This window comes from Gadus morhua, chromosome 20 (assembly GCF_902167405.1).
Source record: "Gadus morhua chromosome 20, gadMor3.0, whole genome shotgun sequence".
NCBI lineage: Eukaryota > Metazoa > Chordata > Actinopteri > Gadiformes > Gadidae > Gadus > Gadus morhua.
The window spans coordinates 11,462,470-11,485,176 of record NC_044067.1 but is presented as its reverse complement, the minus strand read 5'-3'; the positions used below and the strand labels follow the sequence as shown (position 1 = coordinate 11,485,176).

The window sequence follows — 22,707 nt, the reverse complement described above, 5'->3', positions numbered from 1 at the left end:
GCAAATACCTTGTTTTGGACTATTTATATCCTGCTTAAAAACTCGGCCAAAATACATAAACATGAAAAAGATTATACAAAAATACACGTATACAAATATGCAATTCAAAGAGGACCGTTTTTTGACGCCATTGAATTTCATACCTTCGGTATTTCTAATATCCTGGCAGACCGTAACACAGTGATACTGCCCAAGCCTAATGGAGGAGGACCGTACGGAGTCAATCGGCTGTAGAACTACCAACAGATACGGTGCTGGGGCAAACATCTGGTTTTGGTTTTGGTTTGGCAGCCAGCCATAGTCAAGCTTGAACAGGATATGCCTGATCTCACCCATCCCTCCAACATGGAGGCCAACCGGATCAGTTCATGCCAAACTGACAACCACTGAATACAATTATTACGATTATTTGGATAAGCATTCACTATAAGATGATCTATGTTGATCTAATCTAACTAATTATATTATTGACTAGCTTATTTAAATAGAGCTTGTAGGCAGGTGGAAGGAACTGACAAAAGGGTGCATTCACATGAAGCACTGATTTCTTTATAAAAAATAATAATTAAAAAAACGAACTAATCAACTAATTCAGCTTGTGCTGCTTAGCCAAATCATCGTCCCTGAGCTTGTTGCAGTGCTCAGACATTGATATCAACTGATAACAAGTTAAGTTAAGAGTAGAACAGCTCAACAAATGCACACATCTCATTTAAATACCATTCACTTATCATTAATTATTATCACATATCATTTTCTTCTCCCATTGCCCCCATCCTTTTCAGAGGCTTTAATTTCCTGTTCAATTTTCTCTTGTCTCTCAGGAACGGCCACAGGGATGGTTAATAATGCATTCATTACAGTAGAGATGAGCCAAATAAAGGATATAAAGACATCATGGGATTTGAATTAAATAATACACTATTGAAAGCAACTGTGTTGACTCAGATCAATTTGACTTGCACAGGATCTGAAGAATAGGTTAAGTCACATCATAATTCACTATTACAAAAAATAAAAAGCTCTTTAACAATGAAGTGCTAAAAGTCCGAGATGCATTGGTACTTTATTATAATAATCCTATTATATTATATAATTCAGGAAATCATGAATTATACCTAGTTTTACTGTTGACCTTAAGGGACTAAAGTTTGAGGCAGGTAATTTCCACCCTTCAAATCAAGAGCATAAAGTGTATGGCATAGTTTTCCATTTAATTTGTAACCGTGTGTGGTGGAGGAGTATGAAACGGACTTTAGGTGAAATAAACAAAAGCCTGTGTGGAAGCAGGGCATGAGATGATGTGTGATTTAGGAGCCAATGAAATATAGAAATCCCAATTGCTTTGCAAATGTGATTACAAATCACAAACCTGCCTGTGCTTACTGTCCCTGAGAAACCAAGCTGAAAGATTATCAGGAATAAGGTTGCAACACAAGAAGTGTAGTTTAACTCCGTGCTTGTTCAGACTCTGGTGCCCACTAAGTGTCTCAGATGATGACTTTTAGAGCTCGTGCAATACTTTTTTTTTATTTAAAGTCTAACAAAACCTTCAAATTGATTTGGTTAAGTGACTAGTGTTTTGATATATTCTATAATATATTCAGAGGAAAATAATATGTAGAAGGCATATTCATGAATTAAACTCTTTCATATTGCTAACCACAAAAAATGATTTTAGCTCTCTCTACTGCCTCGACAAAAAACTAGCTATGTGTAAACCCTTTTTTCCCCATGATTATAGAAAATCTAACAAAATGTAATGCAATTTTGGGAGTAGATGTCACTTTGTGAGGCAAGTGATTTGAATTGGCTCCCACAAAACACCTTGCATTATGCTTGCTTGAAAAGGGTTTGAATGAGGTTTAAAAGGTAGAAGATGTCATTTTTGCCACTAGTGGTCACAAGCAAAACAATCACAAAAGGTCAAAGTTTGATGACATCGTCAAGTAGCGTGGGAACCCAGGAGTTGTTATCTTCACCACCATTGCCTGTGAAAATCTATCGTAACGTGACTCAGGCAGAAATCTTGTTCAAGTCAGAGTTAATGTTAAGTTTTATGTGCCTTACCTTTAGTCACATTTATTCACGTTATGTAATTTCATTTAAATTAAATGACATGGGGTCCCAGTAACATAAGATTAACTCGATAAAGCTCTCGATATAGTTCTGGGTAGCCCAGAGTGGTTATCCATGTTTAAAACCCTCATACAAAAATATTTGAGCATGTTGAACGTTTTTGAAACTTTTCAACGTTAACATCCACATTGCAGTCTTTCCGACAAATTGTTCAAATGTAATTGTGGTGGTAGATGGGGGGAGGGGGGGGTTCAATGTGTTCATTATTATTACGTTCAAAATAAATTGGATATTGAACAGATATTAAATTACAGCGATCTGTCTCTGGGAACTCAAGAAGCAATCACCAGCATGAGTCCCGTGGTGTAAGCCTGCCGAGGAGACAGTCAGGCAGCACCATGCCTCTCTATAGAGCCATCATTTGGTCAATATTTCTACACAATAGGTTAAAAGATTCACCTCGATTTCTGTAGACCCCACTACGTCAAACTGAGCCATTGCTGCAGTAGTTAGAATGAGGCCTAAAAGGAGAAAAAAATCTTCAAATCGCTGCAGCATACACCATATGCAACAGATATTAGTTTAGTTCCCACAAATCTCAGGCACTGTGGCCGATTAACTGCATTTTACATTTGTGGAATGTTCCTATGACGAGAAATCAGTTATTTGGTAAGAGGGAACACTAGTTTTTGCCTGTCCAGCAGCCTCGTAGATCCAGGATGAACTTAGGTTTTGCGTGCTTGGGGCAGGGCCATTATCTCTGTACCATAGATGTCTCTATGCCCAATACAGATATCTAGGCATCACTTTCTCATCCTCATCTTCAAACCGCTTATCCGGGGTCAAGGGGGCAGCAGCTCTGGCAGGGGGCCCCAGACATCCCTTTCCCGGGCTACATTGATCAGCTCTGACGGGGGGATCCCGAGGCGTTCCCATGCCAGTGTCGAGATATAATCTCTCCACCTACTCCTGGGCCTTCCCCAAGGTCTCCTCCCCACTGGTCGTGCCTGGAACACCTCCCTATGGAGGCGCACGATGGGCCTTGAGTATCGGCAAACTCGGCCGATTTGGTCTGTTCTGCCCAAAAAATATTAACAAAAAAAAACTGCCATTGAGGGCTCTAGAATGCACCACTGGCTAAGCTATAGTAACGGTAACCAGGCTAGTCCCCAGCTCTCTATTTCCACAGCCGTTATCGCAAAGGGACAGTCAAAATTGATTTGCTCATGCGGCATATTGTGTATAGGTAACTTTCGCAATTATAGAACCTACATTTTATAGAAATATTGCCTCCTGATGTTGAGAGGGGGTAGCGAAAGTAATTATTGGTAACGTGGGAAAATAGCACACTGGAACAGAATGCGGGAAGCCTGACACTACGTCAATGAAAAATATAACCAAATGCACAAAACTACACATATTGGAGAAATAGGGCCTGGGGTGCTACATCACCAATAGACATATTACAATGATGTCAAAGTTAGGCTGTATTACTCCTTTAATAGGCATCTTGCATATCAGACTCTGACTCAATCCAAATCTCACCAGACGATTTTGTTTAACTTAAGAAAATGTGAATTAAAAAGTGAAAGGTGTGAACCCATTTTCATTTGTTCAGTATAGTACTGTATTTATAATTCTATCCCTTTTTTATATTACATTGGACCGCCTCGCAATGAGCGGATTGACAATCACTATCTTCCACGCCTTTGTATTCCACCCAGTCATTTACTTAACAGAATTAATTGGTTTGCTCAGCAGTGTAAGGTGACCACAGGGACATGTGATTTATTGCCTGGAGAATCAATGACGCCATTGGAAAATGTGATTGCATCGTTTTTTTCTTGAAATTTAATTAATGCTCCCCTCGGTTAACCTTTCACCATCTCAAATGAACTTGTTTATAACATCGACACCTTCTGAGGGTCTTTGACAGGTGACAGACAGCGAAAGACATGAGCATTGGCTTCCTGGGGATCTATGGGACGATGGGAAGGTTATTCAAAGACCACCAGGGGACGGACACCAGTGCTTCTGCATGTTCAGTCGTGCCGTCCTGAAAGGTTACAAACCCCAGGGCCCCGTACACACGCTTGATAAATTAACTGTGCAACGTGCAGCTAACTCTCTAGCTGCTGCTTGCGGCTTGGTTCACAACGTTGCCCATGGAAGTGCTTAAAACCAGGAAATGAAATTGGGCCATGTGATTCGAGTATCGACATTTAGTGACCACTGGCGGGCTTGTGTCAGATTCGAGTTCCCTGCACTTGCATCTGCAACTTTGTTAACTCCCGGAGCAGTGAATAGACAGGCAGCAGTGTGTTTTATCGCACATTTGTGGCCTCAGGCGGGCAACAACCTTAGTGACGACAGCAGGTGAAAATACATTGTTCCACCTACCCTTGTGTAGCCAATCGGTTACTTGCTTTCAATTTAGCGTGGAGATGTAGTCAGAACCGTGTCAACATCACTTCTCAGGTCTATTGATAAAATTCCAGAATATCCCAAGTGTCAGGGTTCATGCTATCTGGCTACACATCATATATTAATGGAGGACTTAATTAGACCTCAATCATCATAACTCAACCAACACAATAGAATTTCGGCCTCGTTCATGATATCGAAATGGTAAATCTGTGAAATGGCATTTGAAAAGCCAGGAGATCAACACACACACACACACACACACACACACACACACACACACACACACACACACACACACACACACACACACACACACACACACACACACACACACACAAAGATTATGAGGCAGCAGCTCAATAAAATAGGTAATGCGTTACCTCACACCAGCCAAATAAGGCAATAATAGTTTCGAAAAATATAAAATAAAGCATTGCAGGTTGTGCAGTTATAAGATCCTTTCCCTGTCAAATAGGACTTATACCGTCATAAAGGTGTGTTTCATCTCAGAGTGGCAGCAGAGGAGAGTTGAGCAGTTGGTTACCTCGTCCTGGCTAGAGGATTGAGGAGCCCTTGAGCAAGAGGCTTAACACCCATTTGCCCCAGAAGTGCTGGTTGTTGCAGGGCATGGTTGACATGGTAAACATATGGAATTTGGATGACTTCATGTTACGAGAGTTATTGAGGTATGCTGGAAGAGGATTCCCCACCGTTGAGAATGTGGATAGTTGCATTCTCAGCAAGTGTTAGATGAGATGGGAAAAACATATATTGCCAAGGGAAAGGACTTAATTTAAATAGGACACAATACTGTCCTATACACAATACACAATGCACCTTCTGAAGGTTGGATATATTTAATGCCTGCAAGGAAAATGTATTTAACATGGCAAAACATTTTATTCTATTTATGCTTCTCATGCTTCTACAAGGTGTGTATGTGTGTCTCAGTGTGTCTGTCTTGTGATTGTACTCACGGTTTATGTTATATGCATGTTCAAATCAATAAACACATTGTTGAATAAAAAAGAAAAACATCCTGTAACCATCCCCCACATTGTATGATTGATTGTTTTTGCATGTTCTTATTAACTACCATCCTAAAAATCCCTTTTGTAATGTGTGGCATATTATTCAAATCCATTTAAACTTCCGTAGTTACTACCCCTATGTCAATGATTTACCCCTAATTGAGTCCTAATGATTTGTATTAATGTTCTGCCTATTGCTGGCCCTCCTGAATGCTTGTGCTTCCTCTGCTGCATTGTTCCATTCATTTAAGTGACAGAGAAAAAAGGAGATTTAGGAGTTCAAGCTTGCACGCCCATTGATTTACCCTTTAGTGCAGAAGATTTATGAATTATTGTAAATCTGATGGCGTTTCTAATAATACCAGGCAGCACAGGCTTGTTAAATCAAGCTGACAGGCTTATTATTGCGCTGGGTCCGGGTCGCTATCCAGCATGCCGGAATTTACCGCCCCTGATCCAGGAGATGAACGCAATGTCGCTTTGGTGATGAGGTAATTTTTATTCAGTCATTTCGACCTAGCTTTTTCCCCAAAAAATATGCAGATATGGCATTTACACATGCAGGGCGCATTCTGAGTGCATCATAACATTTGTAACGAGAATCCGTGTGAGGATGCAAAAATAGATGAAGGACCACATTGAAAAGAGACTTGAGAGAGGATACAACTTGGTGGTGAGAGAGGATACAACTTGGTGGTGAGAGTGAAATGTGGCGCACTCTCTGCTGGCACCTCACAAACTGAGCATGGTGTATTGAGTTGCTGTCAATCAGCAGAAACCGCCAGAGTTTGCATTCAGAACCATAGGATCCATTACGTAACTAAGGTCTCCGCCAAAACAAGCAGCCTATTATAGTTTGACGATGGGTGCCCGTGTTTAAAATGCATCTAATCTAGCACAAGAAAAGCTTCATGGATGACACTTCACGTCATACTTGATGAAACCCCAATGCCATATAAAAGCTCATCTTGACTCAAAATATAATTCAAAAGGACATGGCTATGCCTCATGAATAACTAGCCGGCATTTCCTACTCATACGAATGTCCAACTCGTCGTATGTAATTAATCTAATGTAAGTCGTGAAATGTCAGGAAGCAATTGCACAAAAAAAGAACCTAACGGATCCAATCCCTTTTTTTAAAGTATGATAATATGAAATACTAGAATGGATTTTTTTTTTTTTGTATTTATGAAAAGTTTATCAGAATAGTACTTTAATGTCCCATCATGTTTTATTTTGTTCAAAGTAAAGGCTATATTCAACAAAATATCTGCACCGAATCATAAAAATACCTTGATATGTCATCAGATGAAATAAACATGCCCAGTCGAAATACTAACTTCTCTTATAACAATGCTGCTAAAGCCACTTGAAATTTCTGTTCCGGGTCGAAACTTTGTTTGCGTTTTGGCCGTTGTGTTATGACTCATTTTTCTCAGACTACCCTGGGTTGGCAGCTATCAAACAAATTGGCAAACAAACACAGCATGCCGCAGCCTTGGAAGCAAGTCAAACAAATTGGTTCAGCGAAAATTGTTCTTGATTCTACTCAACCTAAAAAGCCTCGTCCTGCTTCGAAAAGAGCTTGTGCTAAAACATGACTTAAGTGTAATTTCATATGAGCCATAAAATACCCCAAATGATCACTTTATCATAAAAAAAAGGCACCATAACATATTGTTCCTTTAAGAGAAATATAGCTGAAAGAGGTTTTCCAGGGACATAAATTTTCCTATATATAAGCACACCATTTTATGCTTTAACTGTGTGTCTTATTTTTCCTATGTCCAATCTTAGTAAAGATAATCATACTTGCTTCATGGTTACCTGCCACAGATGTACCTTTTATGTTTTTTTATGTGCAATTGATTTTTTATTCATAGCTGGATAGGTGGCACTCTTGAGTCCCATTTAGCTTTGCTAAGAGATCACAATTTGGGCATAGCTCCAATATGGCTCTGTGTTTATGAAACCCATTTGTTATAGGGTCATGCATTTAGGGTCTTGCAAACCCATGATGTGTGATGCAGCCATGGCTAGCATTCCAGGCTAATATCAAATAGCTATCATAATACTTTTAAGGATGTGCTTAACTAGGTCATGAGCGAATTTAAGAAACTATATGTCATACTATACATCTTTGTAATTCTACTAGACCACACTTTATCTCAAACTATTTGTAGATAGTATTAATGGTGTATATAATTTTAGCATTTGTCGTCGTGTAATATTTATGGACTATATCTGTGCCAGAAATTAGTCTACTGGCTCAGCCAGCATCTTGCCAGCCAGACTGGCTTGTAATAAAGAAACAAAGAAAAATCTTTATTTTCTAGCTTTAATAATCCATTAGTCTGAACCATCAGTCCTTAACTTCTTTACGACTAGGTTTAAAGCTTGTTCTCCTGATTTCCAACAGGTCCATTAAGAGAGTACTCAATTGTTTTATTAATGTATTGTCTTTCTTCATAAAAACATTAAATAAATAAATGTTGAAAGAAAGCCCCAGCCAGCATCCATGTCATTGATTCCTGCCAAGCCAGCATTGTAGTGATTGCTTTGTGTAATATGCCGTCCTTTCTGCTGGCCATCTGCCTTGTTAATTATTTTAAAAGATACGATTCACGGTGCCACCATGCCCCATACATCTTCTCAGTATTATTTAAAAAAGACACTCGTCCTGAAAACTCAGAAACACAAAGACAATGGCACAAGATCTGCCAGTTATGTTTGTGTGTAAATATGCATGAATAAATTAACTGCTTTTGTTATTGAGAGATACAACATAATGGGCCCTATTTTAACGGTCTGAAACGCAAGTGAGAAGCGCCAAGCGCAAGTAGCTTTGTGGGCGGTTCTATGGCGATGTTGCTATTTTACCGGCGCATAAATGACTCTGGCGCCCGGCACAAATCTAAAAAGGGTTGGTCTGAAGTAGCCTAATTACCCGTAGTAGGTGTGGTTTGGGCGTAACGTGCAATAAACCAATGAGAGTGCAATCTCCCATCCCCTTTAAGAGCCATGAGCGCATTTGAATCCGAGTTGATATTTTGACAGCGCGTTTGCAGTCTCCGATCATGAGACAGATGCATGACCACATGAATTTCAAACTTCAAATGGCTCAGTATATGGCCAAATATTATGGCCTAATTCACACATGGAATAGCGTTTTCTTCCATAACTTCAGAAACACTGAGTCCTCAAATAAATTTCGGCAAAGAAAACTTGACACACATATGATATGCGGTAACTGTGGTTCTATTTAATGATACACGCAATACATTAACAAACATCGTTTCTTACCAGTACTGTATGCATTATCGTTATCGACTTGTGTTCCTAATATGCATGTGTCCCTCCGTTAATATACATTGCCATGGACTGTATTATGCGTTACGTGTTTAGTTTGCGTGTGATTAAACAGATGGACGCACACACGCGCGCCCGCTTTCATTAATTATTTTACACGTACGCGCGCCCGCATTCATTCATTCTTTTTAACATCCACTCGCAGTAACACAATGTTTTCTCACGATGAAATGCTCAATCCTAAAAGTTATGGGCTTGTACACGATGTGTGTTTGCAGATGCATTGATTTAAAAGTACAACGTATTACCGCTGTATCAGCTGTTCTTACAGCGCATACACAATAGTTTACCAAGAATGTGTGGCTAGGTAGATGCTGGTTTGTGACGCAATTGTTTTCTGAAACTGCAAAATAGCATCAGGGAACGTTTGCGCCAGAACACGCTTCCTCCTTTCGCCGAACCACCCCTTGGGGTGAAAGATCATTCCCTAATTTACAGGCGCACGGCAGTGGAGGGAAAAAGAACAGTCTGCGCCAGTTGCAAATTAGCAACGACACATGCGTCAGTGTAGAAAGTCAAATGCGCCGGATGAAAGATAGTGCCCAACATATTAAAGGGGACATATTATGAAAACAACACTTTTCCTGGGATTTGGGGTGTAGTTTTGGGTCTCTGGTGCTCCCACACGCAAACAGACTTATTTATATTACAGATTTATTTTTGCATTTTAATGCTTTATTATAGAGTGAGATAGAGAGGAGGTATTGGAGATAGAGGGGAGGACATGCAGCAAATGAACACGGGCAGGACTCGAACCCGGGTCGCTGCATTTAGGACTGAGCCTATATGGTACGCGCTCTACCTGGTGAACCACCGGGTACATGATATTTTTTGAGTTAGATATGCATTTCTGAAAGTACCCCGCCTACAGTTACCAAACGAGCGAGGCAGTTTCGGCGCCCGCTCCTACATAGGAAGGGGGCACAGTTGAATATTACCTCCAACTTCCCCACTCCCCTCAAATCAGAGCATAACTACGATTTTGTGGACCAGCGGACGAGCAGCTAAGCTCCGGGAGTACAATCCTTTTCTCTGCCGGACTGCCGGCGAAGCTTTGGCGGCAGTCCGGAGGAGACATGGAGGAGAAAGGGATTGTACTCCCGGAGCTGAGCTGCTGGACTGCCGCCGAGCTACCCCCACCGGCCGCCGCCGAAGCTTCAAGGGCAGTCCGGCAGTGTACTCCGGGAGCTGAACTGCGGCCGAAGCAAGCAGCTCCGGCGCGGGGAGCATGGCGGCAAGTCTGGCACCTCAGCTCCCGGAGTACAATTCCTTTCTCCTACATGTCGCGGTTCATGAACTTCAGAGAGTCAAGGACAAAGTTCCTTTCCCCCAATTCTTCTCAACCATGTCCAAGATATCCCCCACTAGTCTTTACTTGTTGTGGAAGTGCCAGAGACATCAGATGCAGTCTTTATGATTCATAATATCATCCGAGGTGCACATCTCGGGACCTCGGATGCTTCTGGTCGTGATATTAGCTATAATATTATATAAATACCCATAGATAATATTATTATGTTATAGATATAGAGCTCCAGAAGTCCACAAACGGCAACAATCCCTTCTCCCCCATGCTGTGGTTCAGTCTGACAGCTCATTGGTTAATGGGCAGCAGCTCATTTGCATTAAAGCTACAGACACCAGAAACAGCGCATTCTGAAGGGACTGAAACAGAGGGGAATAGCGGTAGGCAAGATTTCTTTTCCTAAAAGCTATTTCCAGCAAATAGCTTCAAAAACTTGTTTTCTGGAACTAAAATATTATGTTTACTTGTTGGGAAAACACCATTAATATATGTCACCTTTAATTCAGTCCAGTAAACTAAGACGTTATGTACCCTTCAGTGCATCAAAAGGTGCTGTGACAATTTTTCATGGGTCACAATGTTGGGGACGCTCCAGCTAATGTCACGAAAAAGGGTTCCAATCCCATTTCGGCGGTCGCTAATGCCTTGCATTAAATGCTTTTCAATCTGCTGCTGATCACATTAGGCGGCTCCCGCTTATCGACTCATCTAAAGCGTTTATGTCCACATCTAATTAGGACCAATGCTTTCTTAATGGAAATCGCTTAGGTTGAGTTATTTCATAACTGTACAGCGATGGCTAACAGGGCCCAGCAGCCCAATGTACTATCCTAGACTTCTTTTAAAAAAGGCTCTACCAACCTTGTTTACCTCTGGACTATGCTGTAGGTCACGGCCTTACCAATGATTCCTCCCATCATTATTGTGGGCTGCAGTTATCCAAGTAACAGCGGTTTTATTTCATACTGTTTTCATGTTATCATTTGGGTGCTCTGTGCTCCTATGCTATATTGATTCTGTTTAGAGTAAAATAACAGTGTATTCAACAATAGTGTTAAGCTGCCGAGAAAAAATATCTATGATTACCCAAGCTTATTTTTCCCTAGATGTAAATACATGAAAAAAACAATGAATAAGTATCTCAAAATCTCAGTATTTTCTTAATTAAGTGTTGAAACTAGCGGCCTTTGTCTTCTTAAATGCAGTGACCAGAAAATATGGTACTCTCTGATCATAGCCAAATCCATCTTGCAAAACCTTTTTGAAGTATGATGATTGATCGAGTGTCAATGTTATTTATGGACGGTTGCGATCGTGGTGCATTATGTCCAAAAACTCTACTCATAGGGCTGGATATGAGCAAAAATGACCTCGAAATATGTTTTTTTATATTTAAGCAATATCACACAAGAGGGAGTGCTGTTGTACTGAATATCAGCAGGGCTGTGATTCAGCCGTAGGTACGAGGCTGTAGGCCGAGTGCCAAAGATAATCACAGCCGTGCTGATATTCAGTACAACAGCATGACCTCGAGTGGGATTTTGCTTCATACAACAGTTATACAAGCAACAGCAATAAGCAACAACAGATTATGATTTGTTTGTTTATTTCATGATTTATTTGGCTCCGCCAACATAAATTGATCCGCAACTGGACTGGGACTGAACTGTTGCATAGCAACACAAAGACACACTAGCTAGTTAACAACATTAACGGTTATGAGAACATCTGTAAAGCGGAGTGATACATGTATAATTAAAAGTCCCAGTGCTGTTATACTCTTTATCAGCACACATGGAATACCTCTTGTCGAATCTAATTACTTGGTCGGAACTAACTGTTGTATAATGATCGATATTTTAACAATAATTACCGAAGACGAAGTGAATAGTGGGGAATAGCCTAGTGGGCTATTCCCCACTATTCACGGAGCCTGAGGTGAATAATTGTTTTACTACACTTGAAGACTCCAAATATAAACAAGATAACACTTTTTGCCGGGATTCTTTTTTTTTTTTAGCGGTTTATTTGTTTATATTTGCCTGACGAGACAACCGTCACGCAATATCCCGAGTTTCAGATCGCAATCATCGGATATTGCCCAATATCCCGAGATAGCGAACAAATATAATAGCGCCATCTTAGGAGTTTCATGTGTAGCCTGTACTATAATTATCCCGATATATATTTAATATGAATACTAAATTTACAGTTTAAGGAGTACTCTCCTTAGGACAGTACACTAAAGAAACCAGAAGGTTAATTCTGGTTTATAATATACAATTATTTATTATCAGAACAAATAGGTGACAAACATTCAACAGAATCAACATTGCTTTACGTTAAACATTGAATGAATAAAACAAAATATAAACAACTGCTATGATTCCCATCACATCAAATGCCTTGTTTCAAACGTCTCTCAAACATTCGAGAGGTAGTATACTGAACAATGATTAAATAAAATAATAAATACGTAAACTACTGCTGTGATTCCCATGACTTCAAATGTCTTACAGACATTCAAGAGGAAGCATACTGAAAATGTATTAAATTAAATAATAAATATGTAAACAACTGCTATAGAAAGAGTAGAGCTGAAGGGTCGATGTTCGGGAAAGATATTTCTTCCCAGTAGCATCCATACACATAGCATCCTTGACACTCATTAGCTCCTTGCACTTGAAGCCTCGTTTTTCAACCATGCTTAGGCGTTGTATCTTTAGCAATCAATTTGAAGCTGCTGCATTATTTCTTTGCATCGCTTCGATCTTTATTTGTATGGGGTAATGCTTGAAAAAGCTGACATTTGTTGGTTGTCGAACTTAGAAAGTTTCACAAGCAGTACGGCTTGGCAGTTACTACTAAGGGTCAAGTTATTGATGCTGTTAAAAGGTATATCTGAAAAATCATATCACCGTTATCGTGGCAGACTTTATCACGATAGATATCAATATTGATTTATCATTCAGCCTTAGGTGGGGGGCTACAGCTTGCGGTCCAGCTCAAAGGCTGACAGGTTCTGGGCTAGAGGCTCAAGGTGAGGAGCGTGGCCAAGGCAGCCCCTCACTGTGGGGGCCCGACCCCAGGCAGTAAATCAAGCGGTCATGGTCGTGCTTCTTATTCAGTTGAAGGGAGAGGAAACTGAGTGCTGCTGCAACTGATTCATTGCCCAATGAACTGCACATGTTTGGCAGACCTTTTGATTGATGCAGTCTCTGTGGCCCATGTGTGGCGGACTTGGTGAGATGCATCTTAAAAAGAGAGTCCCATTCCAAATTGTAGTGACTTTACACGTGAACGACATTGCCATCATAGTATAGGAACTGATCGTTGATTCATGTATTTTTTTTTATGTGGCTCAATGACTCTATTTCTGTGACTATTTCTGAGACTTTTGAGTGGTTTAAAATGCTTGAAAATAATTGGCTTAGCTGTCTATACAGGCTGCCTCTACAAACAAACTTGTCATAATATGACAACAATGTGTGCGTCCGCTTAGAAGCATCTGCATTCATTTTGACAAAAGAAATGCCTCCTCAGAGCCTACTAATAGTCTTATGTACTGTAATAGTGGCAATTATAATATACTACATCTATGAAATCAAGTAGTGGCTGGGATTCTGTCGATACAGAGAGCTAATTTCTTTCTGATTATGCATGGTATTTACATCCATCATGACAAATCCCCTAGCAATATAGAGAATATGAACTGTTGACTGATTACTTCTTTAAAATACATGTGAATGATGTGTTTCAGCATCATTTAGTAGAACTGTAAAAATACACTCCAGAGTATTCTACCAACAGAGAATAACTTTCACCAGTGCGAGTGGTATGATATTTTGAAATGCTGCCAAACTTTATACCTATTTTTCTGAGACATTGTGGAACCTATGAGACTATGGTCTAGAATGTGCTCTACCTTGAAAATAAAATGATTGGATGGATCCACTGGCATAACACTATGGGGTTATCAAACAACCAATTAGGACTTTTATTGAACACAAAACGTAACAAAGCAAATGACTCAAAGAAGCCACAAAGAAACATTGTATAACTTATCAGCTTTTCCTTCTAGAAGCAAATTAAGCCCGTCCATGCCTTCCATAGAACGGCCAACTATTACACACACATCATTTTCCGGACACTACGATTACATTATTAGACTCAACGTTGACTAAATGTCTCTATCCAAGATTTGAATCATCAGAGATATGAGGTCCCCCCAATTACAATTCTATTGCTATTTTTTATTCTATTACCATAACACTCTTAACACTTTATTTTTCTGACCTTAATGCATTATGTCATGCATTTCAACCTATCCTTAAGAATTAAATGTGCTATTTCAATGTGCTCTATACAAATCACTCACGGAATAATAGAACATAGAGGGTTAGAATAACAAAAAATTAAGCCTAGAGATACATGTATTTAAAATGTCAATCGTAGTCCAGATAATGGAATATATGATGCCTAATACAAAACAGCATTAACTTTAGAATGTGCTGAAAAAATATTTTGAATAATGCATGGTTGTTAAATTTAACAATTCAGAAAGTGTGTTTTTTATACTATTGATAATGAGTAAGGTGACAATAGGTGACGTTGATTTTTTTAATTGTCCCGTCATTCGGTGTAGTTTCTCTTGTATTGTGGTCTAACATTGCGACTTTTTTCGTCAACCATCTGCTTCAATAACCTCTGTCTCTCTCTGCCAAGTTTAGGACTATGTACATGCATCAATCACAGTTTCCTGCCTTTCTTCCTTTGTCCACGTTGCACCATTAAACTCCCACCAGTCGACTATAAGCGCGATTAGGTATTCCTATTCTCTCTGAGTAAACAGACAGGCAGGCAGGCATGCACAAGTGCTTCACACACACACACACACACACACACACACACACACACACACACACACACACACACACACACACACACACACACACACACACACACACACACACACACACACACACACACACACACACACACACTGCTGACTGAGCCAAACTGCAAAAATATTAATGAGAACCAGGAAGAGGAAACCTGTAGGGATCCATGTTATCCCCAAATTAAATTCAGTGAATGTCATGCACCTTTCGTTTTCTGTATCCTTGAACTTTCAAAAGTACAGTGGAACAAAAACGCTATTATATCTTATTTATTTGTAAAGCAATTACGAAAGGTAAATTTTTTTTTCTTATTGGTTGAATGAAATGTATGTTCCTTTCTACGGACGGACGGAGGGACGGACGGACAGACAGACGGACAGACATCCTCCTCCAACTTTACTGGCAGTATGCTCCTTGGATGTCTTCTAAGATTTATCTATATGGTGTCCATTATAATCAAGAGACTGCTTCACAACAGCCTTCTTTGAAGAACGTGTCTTAAAAAGTGTGTTATGAAATGTATTGGACCTGGCCACGGCAGCTGGCCAGTCCAATGTCCCAGCTGTCTGTCTTCTTATGACAACAGAGGACACGAAGGAAAAGTCCTTTCCCAGATACAGCACATATGAGATTATGACTATCTAAATTCTCAATTTCTATCAAGAATACGCTGTAGGATTCACGCTCTGTCAAGGTCAAAGAATGATTTTAGGGATGAACCGTTGGTGACCGGAATCAGTTTTCGGTGGATCGGTAATGACCAGCCGAACAAGTTAACAGTTAAAGTGACATTACATTTCAGTTACATTACATTTTACATCTAAAATGTAATGTTGTGTCTGCATACACTGCTTATCACTCATGGATGTATAACAAGAAGTTATGCATACGATTATCAGCTGGGATCTATGGAGCTAACATGGCTGGGTTTTTATGAAAAGAGGGAACAAAGAACAGAGATGCAGCAGTTATTTTTTACAGTGCACAGACACTTCATCCCCGTGCCATGCCAGCTTCATAAAAACACGATATTTGGACCATATGCACGCTATCGTCCGGAGCTTCGACACATTTTGTGGCATTCCGTTTTTTGGTAATTTTTTGTCAAGTGGGAAAGGTGCTTTATTTTCGTATTGCTTCAATGCATTCAAAACCAGAAGCATCCCAATGAAAGAATATTTAAACAGAACTGTCTTAAAAAAGCATACCATGAATCAGATTTGAGGGTGTTGTGATGCAAATGAAAGGTCACTCTACAGCAGACCTCAAAGTGCCTCCCAGTCTCCTACCTCTCATGGCCTAATTATACTGGGCGACATAAGTACTTGCAATCTTGGATGCTTTTTCAAACATTAGGTATGACTCCAGGAAAAAATAAGATTACCAAAATGAACACAATGGCCCCGTAAACACCAGGGACCATTTACAACCATTTCTGAATCTAGATTAACAAGCGATAACCCATTGCTAGTTCATCTAGATTGAATTCAGTGTACGTGTCTATATCTCTAGTAAAGCCGTTAGGAAACAACCATTTGCATTTCAATCTCAGAACCGTTTCCAATGTGCGAATTGAAGATTCAAAACACTTGTGTAAAAACAGTGTTCTGTAAAACTAGCCCAACTCCATATGGTTGTGAAGACATCGTTTGTTCCACACGGTGACCAGGCAAGTGCCCATTTCACCATCAGTTGTATTCCCAAATATGTATTTGTGTGAATTGCAATAGCACAAGGAGGGTCCATGTTAATGCAGAATGGCCAGACCCAGCTGCGTAAATAGAGACCACCTGAGTGTTAACTACGGAGAGCCACAGATGAGCCAGGATCAATGTTTGTCCCATTAAACATGTAAATACTGCCTGTTGCACCTGCAACTAAACAAATCACACTGTGATGCCTCCTACTGTCTACTTGGAAACAACAAAGAACATTCTCAACTAAGGATGAGATTTGCTTTTACAAATTGAAAAAAGCATGAACATTAACAGCCTCTCAGTAGCCAGACTTGCTGTGCTGACTTTGCACACACACACACACACACACACACACACACACACACACACACACACACACACACACACACACACACACACACACACACACACACACACACACACACACACACACACACACACACACACACACGGGGATGGGGAGCAGGAGAAGCTTAGGCAGGGGGGTGGGTGGGGGAGAGGGTGGCAGAATCCATCTTCAGTGTTCCTCTTCTATGTCTGACTGATTATGGGCTCAACAAGTACCCAGCCAGCTGTTGCTATGTGTTTAACTCCATTAGCCAAAGCATCACTTACAACAGGTGCTCTTGCAACGCACAAGGGTGCCAAGTGTTGAGTCCTGTGTCACTTGTGGCCGCCACACATTCACAACTTTCATAGTCATCAGATCGCTGTACTGCACACATCAAACAACTGTCTCTCTTGTAATTGGGTATCTTGAAGGTTACACTACATGACTGATCAGTAACAAGGGCTTTCTCATTACAAGATGTTTCACAAGGAGGATTCCCTGACGAGTCTGTCTGGTCTATAAATGTTAAGTATGTTAAGTCATGAAAAACACAGCAATTGACACTTCCAAACATCTCAGACTAGGGATGTTACGGTGTGGAATTTTAATCTCACGGTTATTGTGACCAAAATTATCCCGGTTTTCGGTATTGTCGCAGCATTTTTAAATACCCAAAATATGCCCATATTTCAGACTTATTCCTCTTAGAAGGTAGGGATGGGCAACGATCGTCGAATAGTCGGAGTCACGTAGTATCGAATATTGAATATGACTATCGTTATTTATTACACGGCTCTTCTCAATGCTATTGAACGCTCTGTTCACTTGCATGGGCCTTCACAACTTCCGGTGGTGAATAATATTGTTTGGGGTTTGTGCGTGCGTGCGTACGTGGGGGGGTCTTGATTGACCGATTATCGAATATTATTCGTATTATAGTATTTTTGCAAGAAACGCACATCCCTATTAGAACGCGGATGGATGTCTTGAGCGCTGTCGTCTCCTCCTTCCGCCATGATACCAACTTCAAGAAACTTAAAAACCTTATGTTGTAGGCAACACAGTGCGCATGCGCGGCAACTTCAGGGGACTTGGATGAATCGCTGGGAAGGATTTAAGAACACGGTTTCCACACCGCGGGCGCGGTTTTTCACTGCGATAATAATGTTATTTGAAATGAAAACGGTAATTGTCATTGACAACATTTTTATCGCGGTTTACCGTTACACCGGTAACCATTACATCACTATCTCAGACTCTTCCCCCTTGTGCACGCCACGATATGCCGCCGGGCGGGGGTATTCTTTCCTTTGATTTCCAAAACATATGTCACTGACTGAAAAATATGGCTAAAATCTTGTGGTGTGAACACCGTTACACGAGAGGGTGTGATTATTTTGGTGTGTCACGCTTCGATTAGATTTGATTCATGGGGTCACAACTCTATTAAAAATCGATTTCATGATTCAGTACAGAGGGGGGCTAATTTCAGGAGCTACTGCAGTCCGCTGTGCGCTAGGAAAGGGGGTGTGGCAAATGAACAATTGCAATAATCTAAACACTCAAATGAAATAGCTGTTGGGGGGTTTTTGGAGCTTGTGAAACGATTCAAAGAAGATAAGAATCGTGATTATTATTATCATGTGAATCTATTTTTTTCTTATACCCCCTGGTGTTCGCCTCAATTCTTCTCATAAAACTGTGGAGCGTTACGGAATTCATAATCTGTGGACTCAAATTACTAAATCAGACTAACAAATGTTCCTTTTGACACCTACAAACACAGCAGGAAAAAGCTAATACCTGTACAGAATACATTTGTCCTGACCTTTTCATTACTCAGTGTCATATACTCAAATCACTGACACCAGTTGTAGGATATTTCAAGGATCCCCAACCGACATGTGTGTGTGTGTGTGTGTGTGTGTGTGTGTGTGTGTGTGTGTGTGTGTGTGTGTGTGTGTGTGTGTGTGTGTGTGGTATACTGTACACCCAATTCAAATCTCCCGCGACCCACAGATTTGAATTGGGTCGCCAAATAATGAACCTAAAAACACATTTGCATTGTCTCATTTAGGGCAGAGTATTTAATACGTGTTGTATGTTTTCAATAGCAAGTGGCACATGCATTAAACAAAGTTGTGATTTATGCACAAATTTGTTCACGATTTTATAGATAAGGCCTATTGTGAATTGGGTCGCGATGGAAAAAGTTTCGGAAACACTGCTGTACACAGTTGTCAAATATTGGTTTGCAGACACAAAACAAATGATGCAATGACATAATTGACCAACTACCCAAGCAACAATTGGATGATGGACCAGTGTATGCATTAAAAAAATACAGCCTAACAACAAACAAGGTCTGGAGATCAGAACAAACAGAAGAAGGGGAGACGACTGGGCAAAGCACACCGCGTTGTCAAACCAGCAGGTTGCAGTGAGCAAACCAAAACAACACGAGACATCCAACTACAAAACAAACCAAAGGTGAATTACCAGCACCCCCCAAACGGAAGTCTTGTCTGAGTACCGCACTCAGGAGGTGCCAGAGACAGACTGTGAGCAAGTTCTCTCTTTTATGGGCCTGCTCTCAGGGTAGGATGAACATTGTTTGAACGCCCACTGGAAGTCTCAGACACAGCACACAGGGGAGAGTGAGAGATCCTATTTCGACTGCCATTTCTCCAGTGTTAAAATGTGTTTTAAGATCATGTAGGCTACAGAATTCATATTGTACTTTCTAGGGAAAGTTACGGTAGGCATGCCATGTAGTGTTAAAAATGTCAGGAGTATTTTTTCCAAGTAATGTCATCACGTGGACACATGGATTAGCATAGAGTCGCGAAGTCACGCCTCTTCCGCCTCTTAGCGCCCATGGGACCTATGAGATCGAAAAATATGAATGGGTTTCAATGGAGAAAGTAATTATTTTCTGGTCCCAGTCTTTCTGCCCTGGATTACACATGTTGTTTGTGGATTTAAATGATAATTTTTCATGTAAAGAAAACTAAAAAAATTCGCGAAGAAGTTTGATAATGTTAGGTTTTGTGTGAGGCCGCTTTGTGAATATAACGATATGGTTCTCCTACAATATCAAAAAGCTCATTAATAACCAAACCGCACCAGAGGAGTTCATCAAAATAAAGAAACTTTGACTACTTTTGACTACTTTGACACAGACAATGAACCGTGTCGCTACGTCGGAGGACTGATGATGCTTCAGTGTACGCTCAAAGTGCGTTGTAAAGTGTAAACCCTTTGAGACAAACTAAGTATTTCACTCACGTTAATCCATGTGTAGAAGTAGCGTGTCCCCGATTCCAGAGGTGCCAGGAGGTCTTGAGCGACGTTCGGTCAAGGGGATCACCCGGAGCCAGAGGCACGGTGCAGGCGTTGGACACGCCACGCGATTAGCGATCTACGCATAGCATACCTTAACTGGAGAAACAGCTAAAGTAAACATTGAAACGTCCTTTTTCGATTAGATTCTGATGCTTTACAAACAAACGCTAGTCTACGTGTCTATTTGTATCGTGTGGAAAACGTGACAACATACCCAGCAGTGCCATTGTACATAGTTGAGAAACTTGCAGTTAGGCTACTTGTAAAGTACTCTCTGACCTCTGTTCTGACCCGGATACAGGTAAGACAATAACAAAGTGAAAGTATTATTTGAACTCTTAAGCATTGAGAATATGTAAAGGCACACATATATAGTGCATTAACTGTTTTAAGAATGAATTATGTAACTATATAAATTATATAACTAAAACATTGTAATTGATTCAAACTGGGCTAAATTTATTCTTGAGAGCCAACAATTAAAGTGAGAATGTATTTGTTAGCAGCAACACAGCATTCAACTGTAGAGCTAAGGTCTACTAGTGAGTGTCACTCTGACAGTATCCTTCACTCTCCTACTCATTCACTCCTACAATCACATTCTTTAGTACTAAATAGCCACCTTTCACACATAAATTAAAATGAACAGTGTGGAATAGAAATAATGAACCAACTGGTTGACAAATTGAGCCCCAGGAAATGATGGGGAGTTTTCTCCTGGGTGTCCTGATTTCACTGGTTTTCAGCAGGTAGGCAAGGAACACCACCAAGAGTCTCAGAGATGTAGCCTAAGTGAGATGTTGAATCACAAGATCACTTTTTTTTTGCTACGTTGTTTACCACACTCAAAGTTGCTAAAATACATAGAGTTGGTATAATGAGGTTCATAATATATTGAAGCAAGGGTTGGTACAGAACTACATATATATATTGCTGTATTCAGAATACACTTTGCATGGATTTAAAGGTTTATTATGTACTTTTCTTACCACAAAATATGTCAACAACTTCTGTTCAAGAATATACCTACCAAAATAAAAACGTGGTATGGAGAAAAATGCCCACAAACGTAACACATTGAACAAGTCATTATTTAATTAGCCTATATTGATCGGTTATCAAGCCATTGAATACACCTTAAAAACAGTACACTTCTTAACCATAACAATGACATATTTTGGACGTTCCTTCCATTGTTGTACTCTGTGCTGTGAAGAGACCCCGAAGCGCTCCGTATTTGACCTCATGTAATTACAGAGGCTTTCCTTTGGCCCGCCACGACTGTCACTCATTTGCCATTTCTCTTCCCTTTTGGCGGTCTATAATGAGGTCTGCGGGTTTCCCCCCTCTGTATGCAAAGCACCATTTCCCTTCAATCTGCTGAATGCCTTCCGTATTGCACATCAAATCCTCGCAGCGAGCGGCAGGACTCCCTCGATCATCGTTCTGCATAGCTATTCCATCAGGGGAGAAACCGGCGGCCGAGAAACGAGAGAGGTGATGGTGTAATGAGGGGGGGAGGGGGGGAGGGGGGGAGGGGGAGGGAAACTAGAGTCAATGCGGGCAATGATTGCAAAGAGCGCTGCCCTGATCATTGTTATCTGAGGAGTTACCGATAATGACTGATGGTTAGAGGGAGGACTTATAAAAAACACCCTTACTTACCTAGCTGGCGTCGCTGCTAGGCCTACTGTCTCAGGGTGAAGGCCAAAGGGATGGACTTCCTGGAACGATAATCCACGGGATTTTTTTCATTTGAATGAATATCTTTGATTTAAAACATATTTACTGGTTTAACTTGACATTGTTGCGGTGAATCATCTGTAGCCAGCCTATGATTTAGGCTATGTGCTCGGCCTGAAGCATTGTGACTTTTGATCAGTATTTTAAGTGTATCATTCATAACGTCTCCAGCGGCCTGTGTTGGTCTGATAACAACCTACCAAAGGCCACTTTAGCAAAAGAGTAAGTAAGGTTCAAATAGCTTGTTTATCAGGGTTGCAACATTGAGGAAGTGCATGGACTGCAACCGTTCTCTTCATCCCCTTTTTCCTTTGTTAAAGTTCCTCTGGGTTGTTGTTGTTGGTCACAAGGTAGCGATCTGCTCATGGAAGACACCGACCAGCATAGTTCAGTAGTTCACGTCCTTGGGGAGTGGAATAATATGGGATGATTGCCCGTGAATAGATTACACTAATAACATGACATCCTTCAAGAC

General features: G+C 40.5%; 1 long non-coding RNA gene across 1 annotated transcript; it reads right to left on the bottom strand.

Annotated features, from left to right (window-relative positions):
* Positions 1–19,213: 19,213 nt before the first annotated feature.
* Positions 19,214–20,782, bottom strand: LOC115533579 (uncharacterized). The gene is made up of 3 exons (XR_003974206.1): positions 20,704–20,782; positions 20,433–20,585; positions 19,214–20,028 (listed from the first exon to the last, which is right to left on the bottom strand). It is a non-coding gene; the product is annotated as an uncharacterized LOC115533579 (long non-coding RNA).
* Between the last annotated feature and the right edge of the window lie 1,925 nt (positions 20,783–22,707).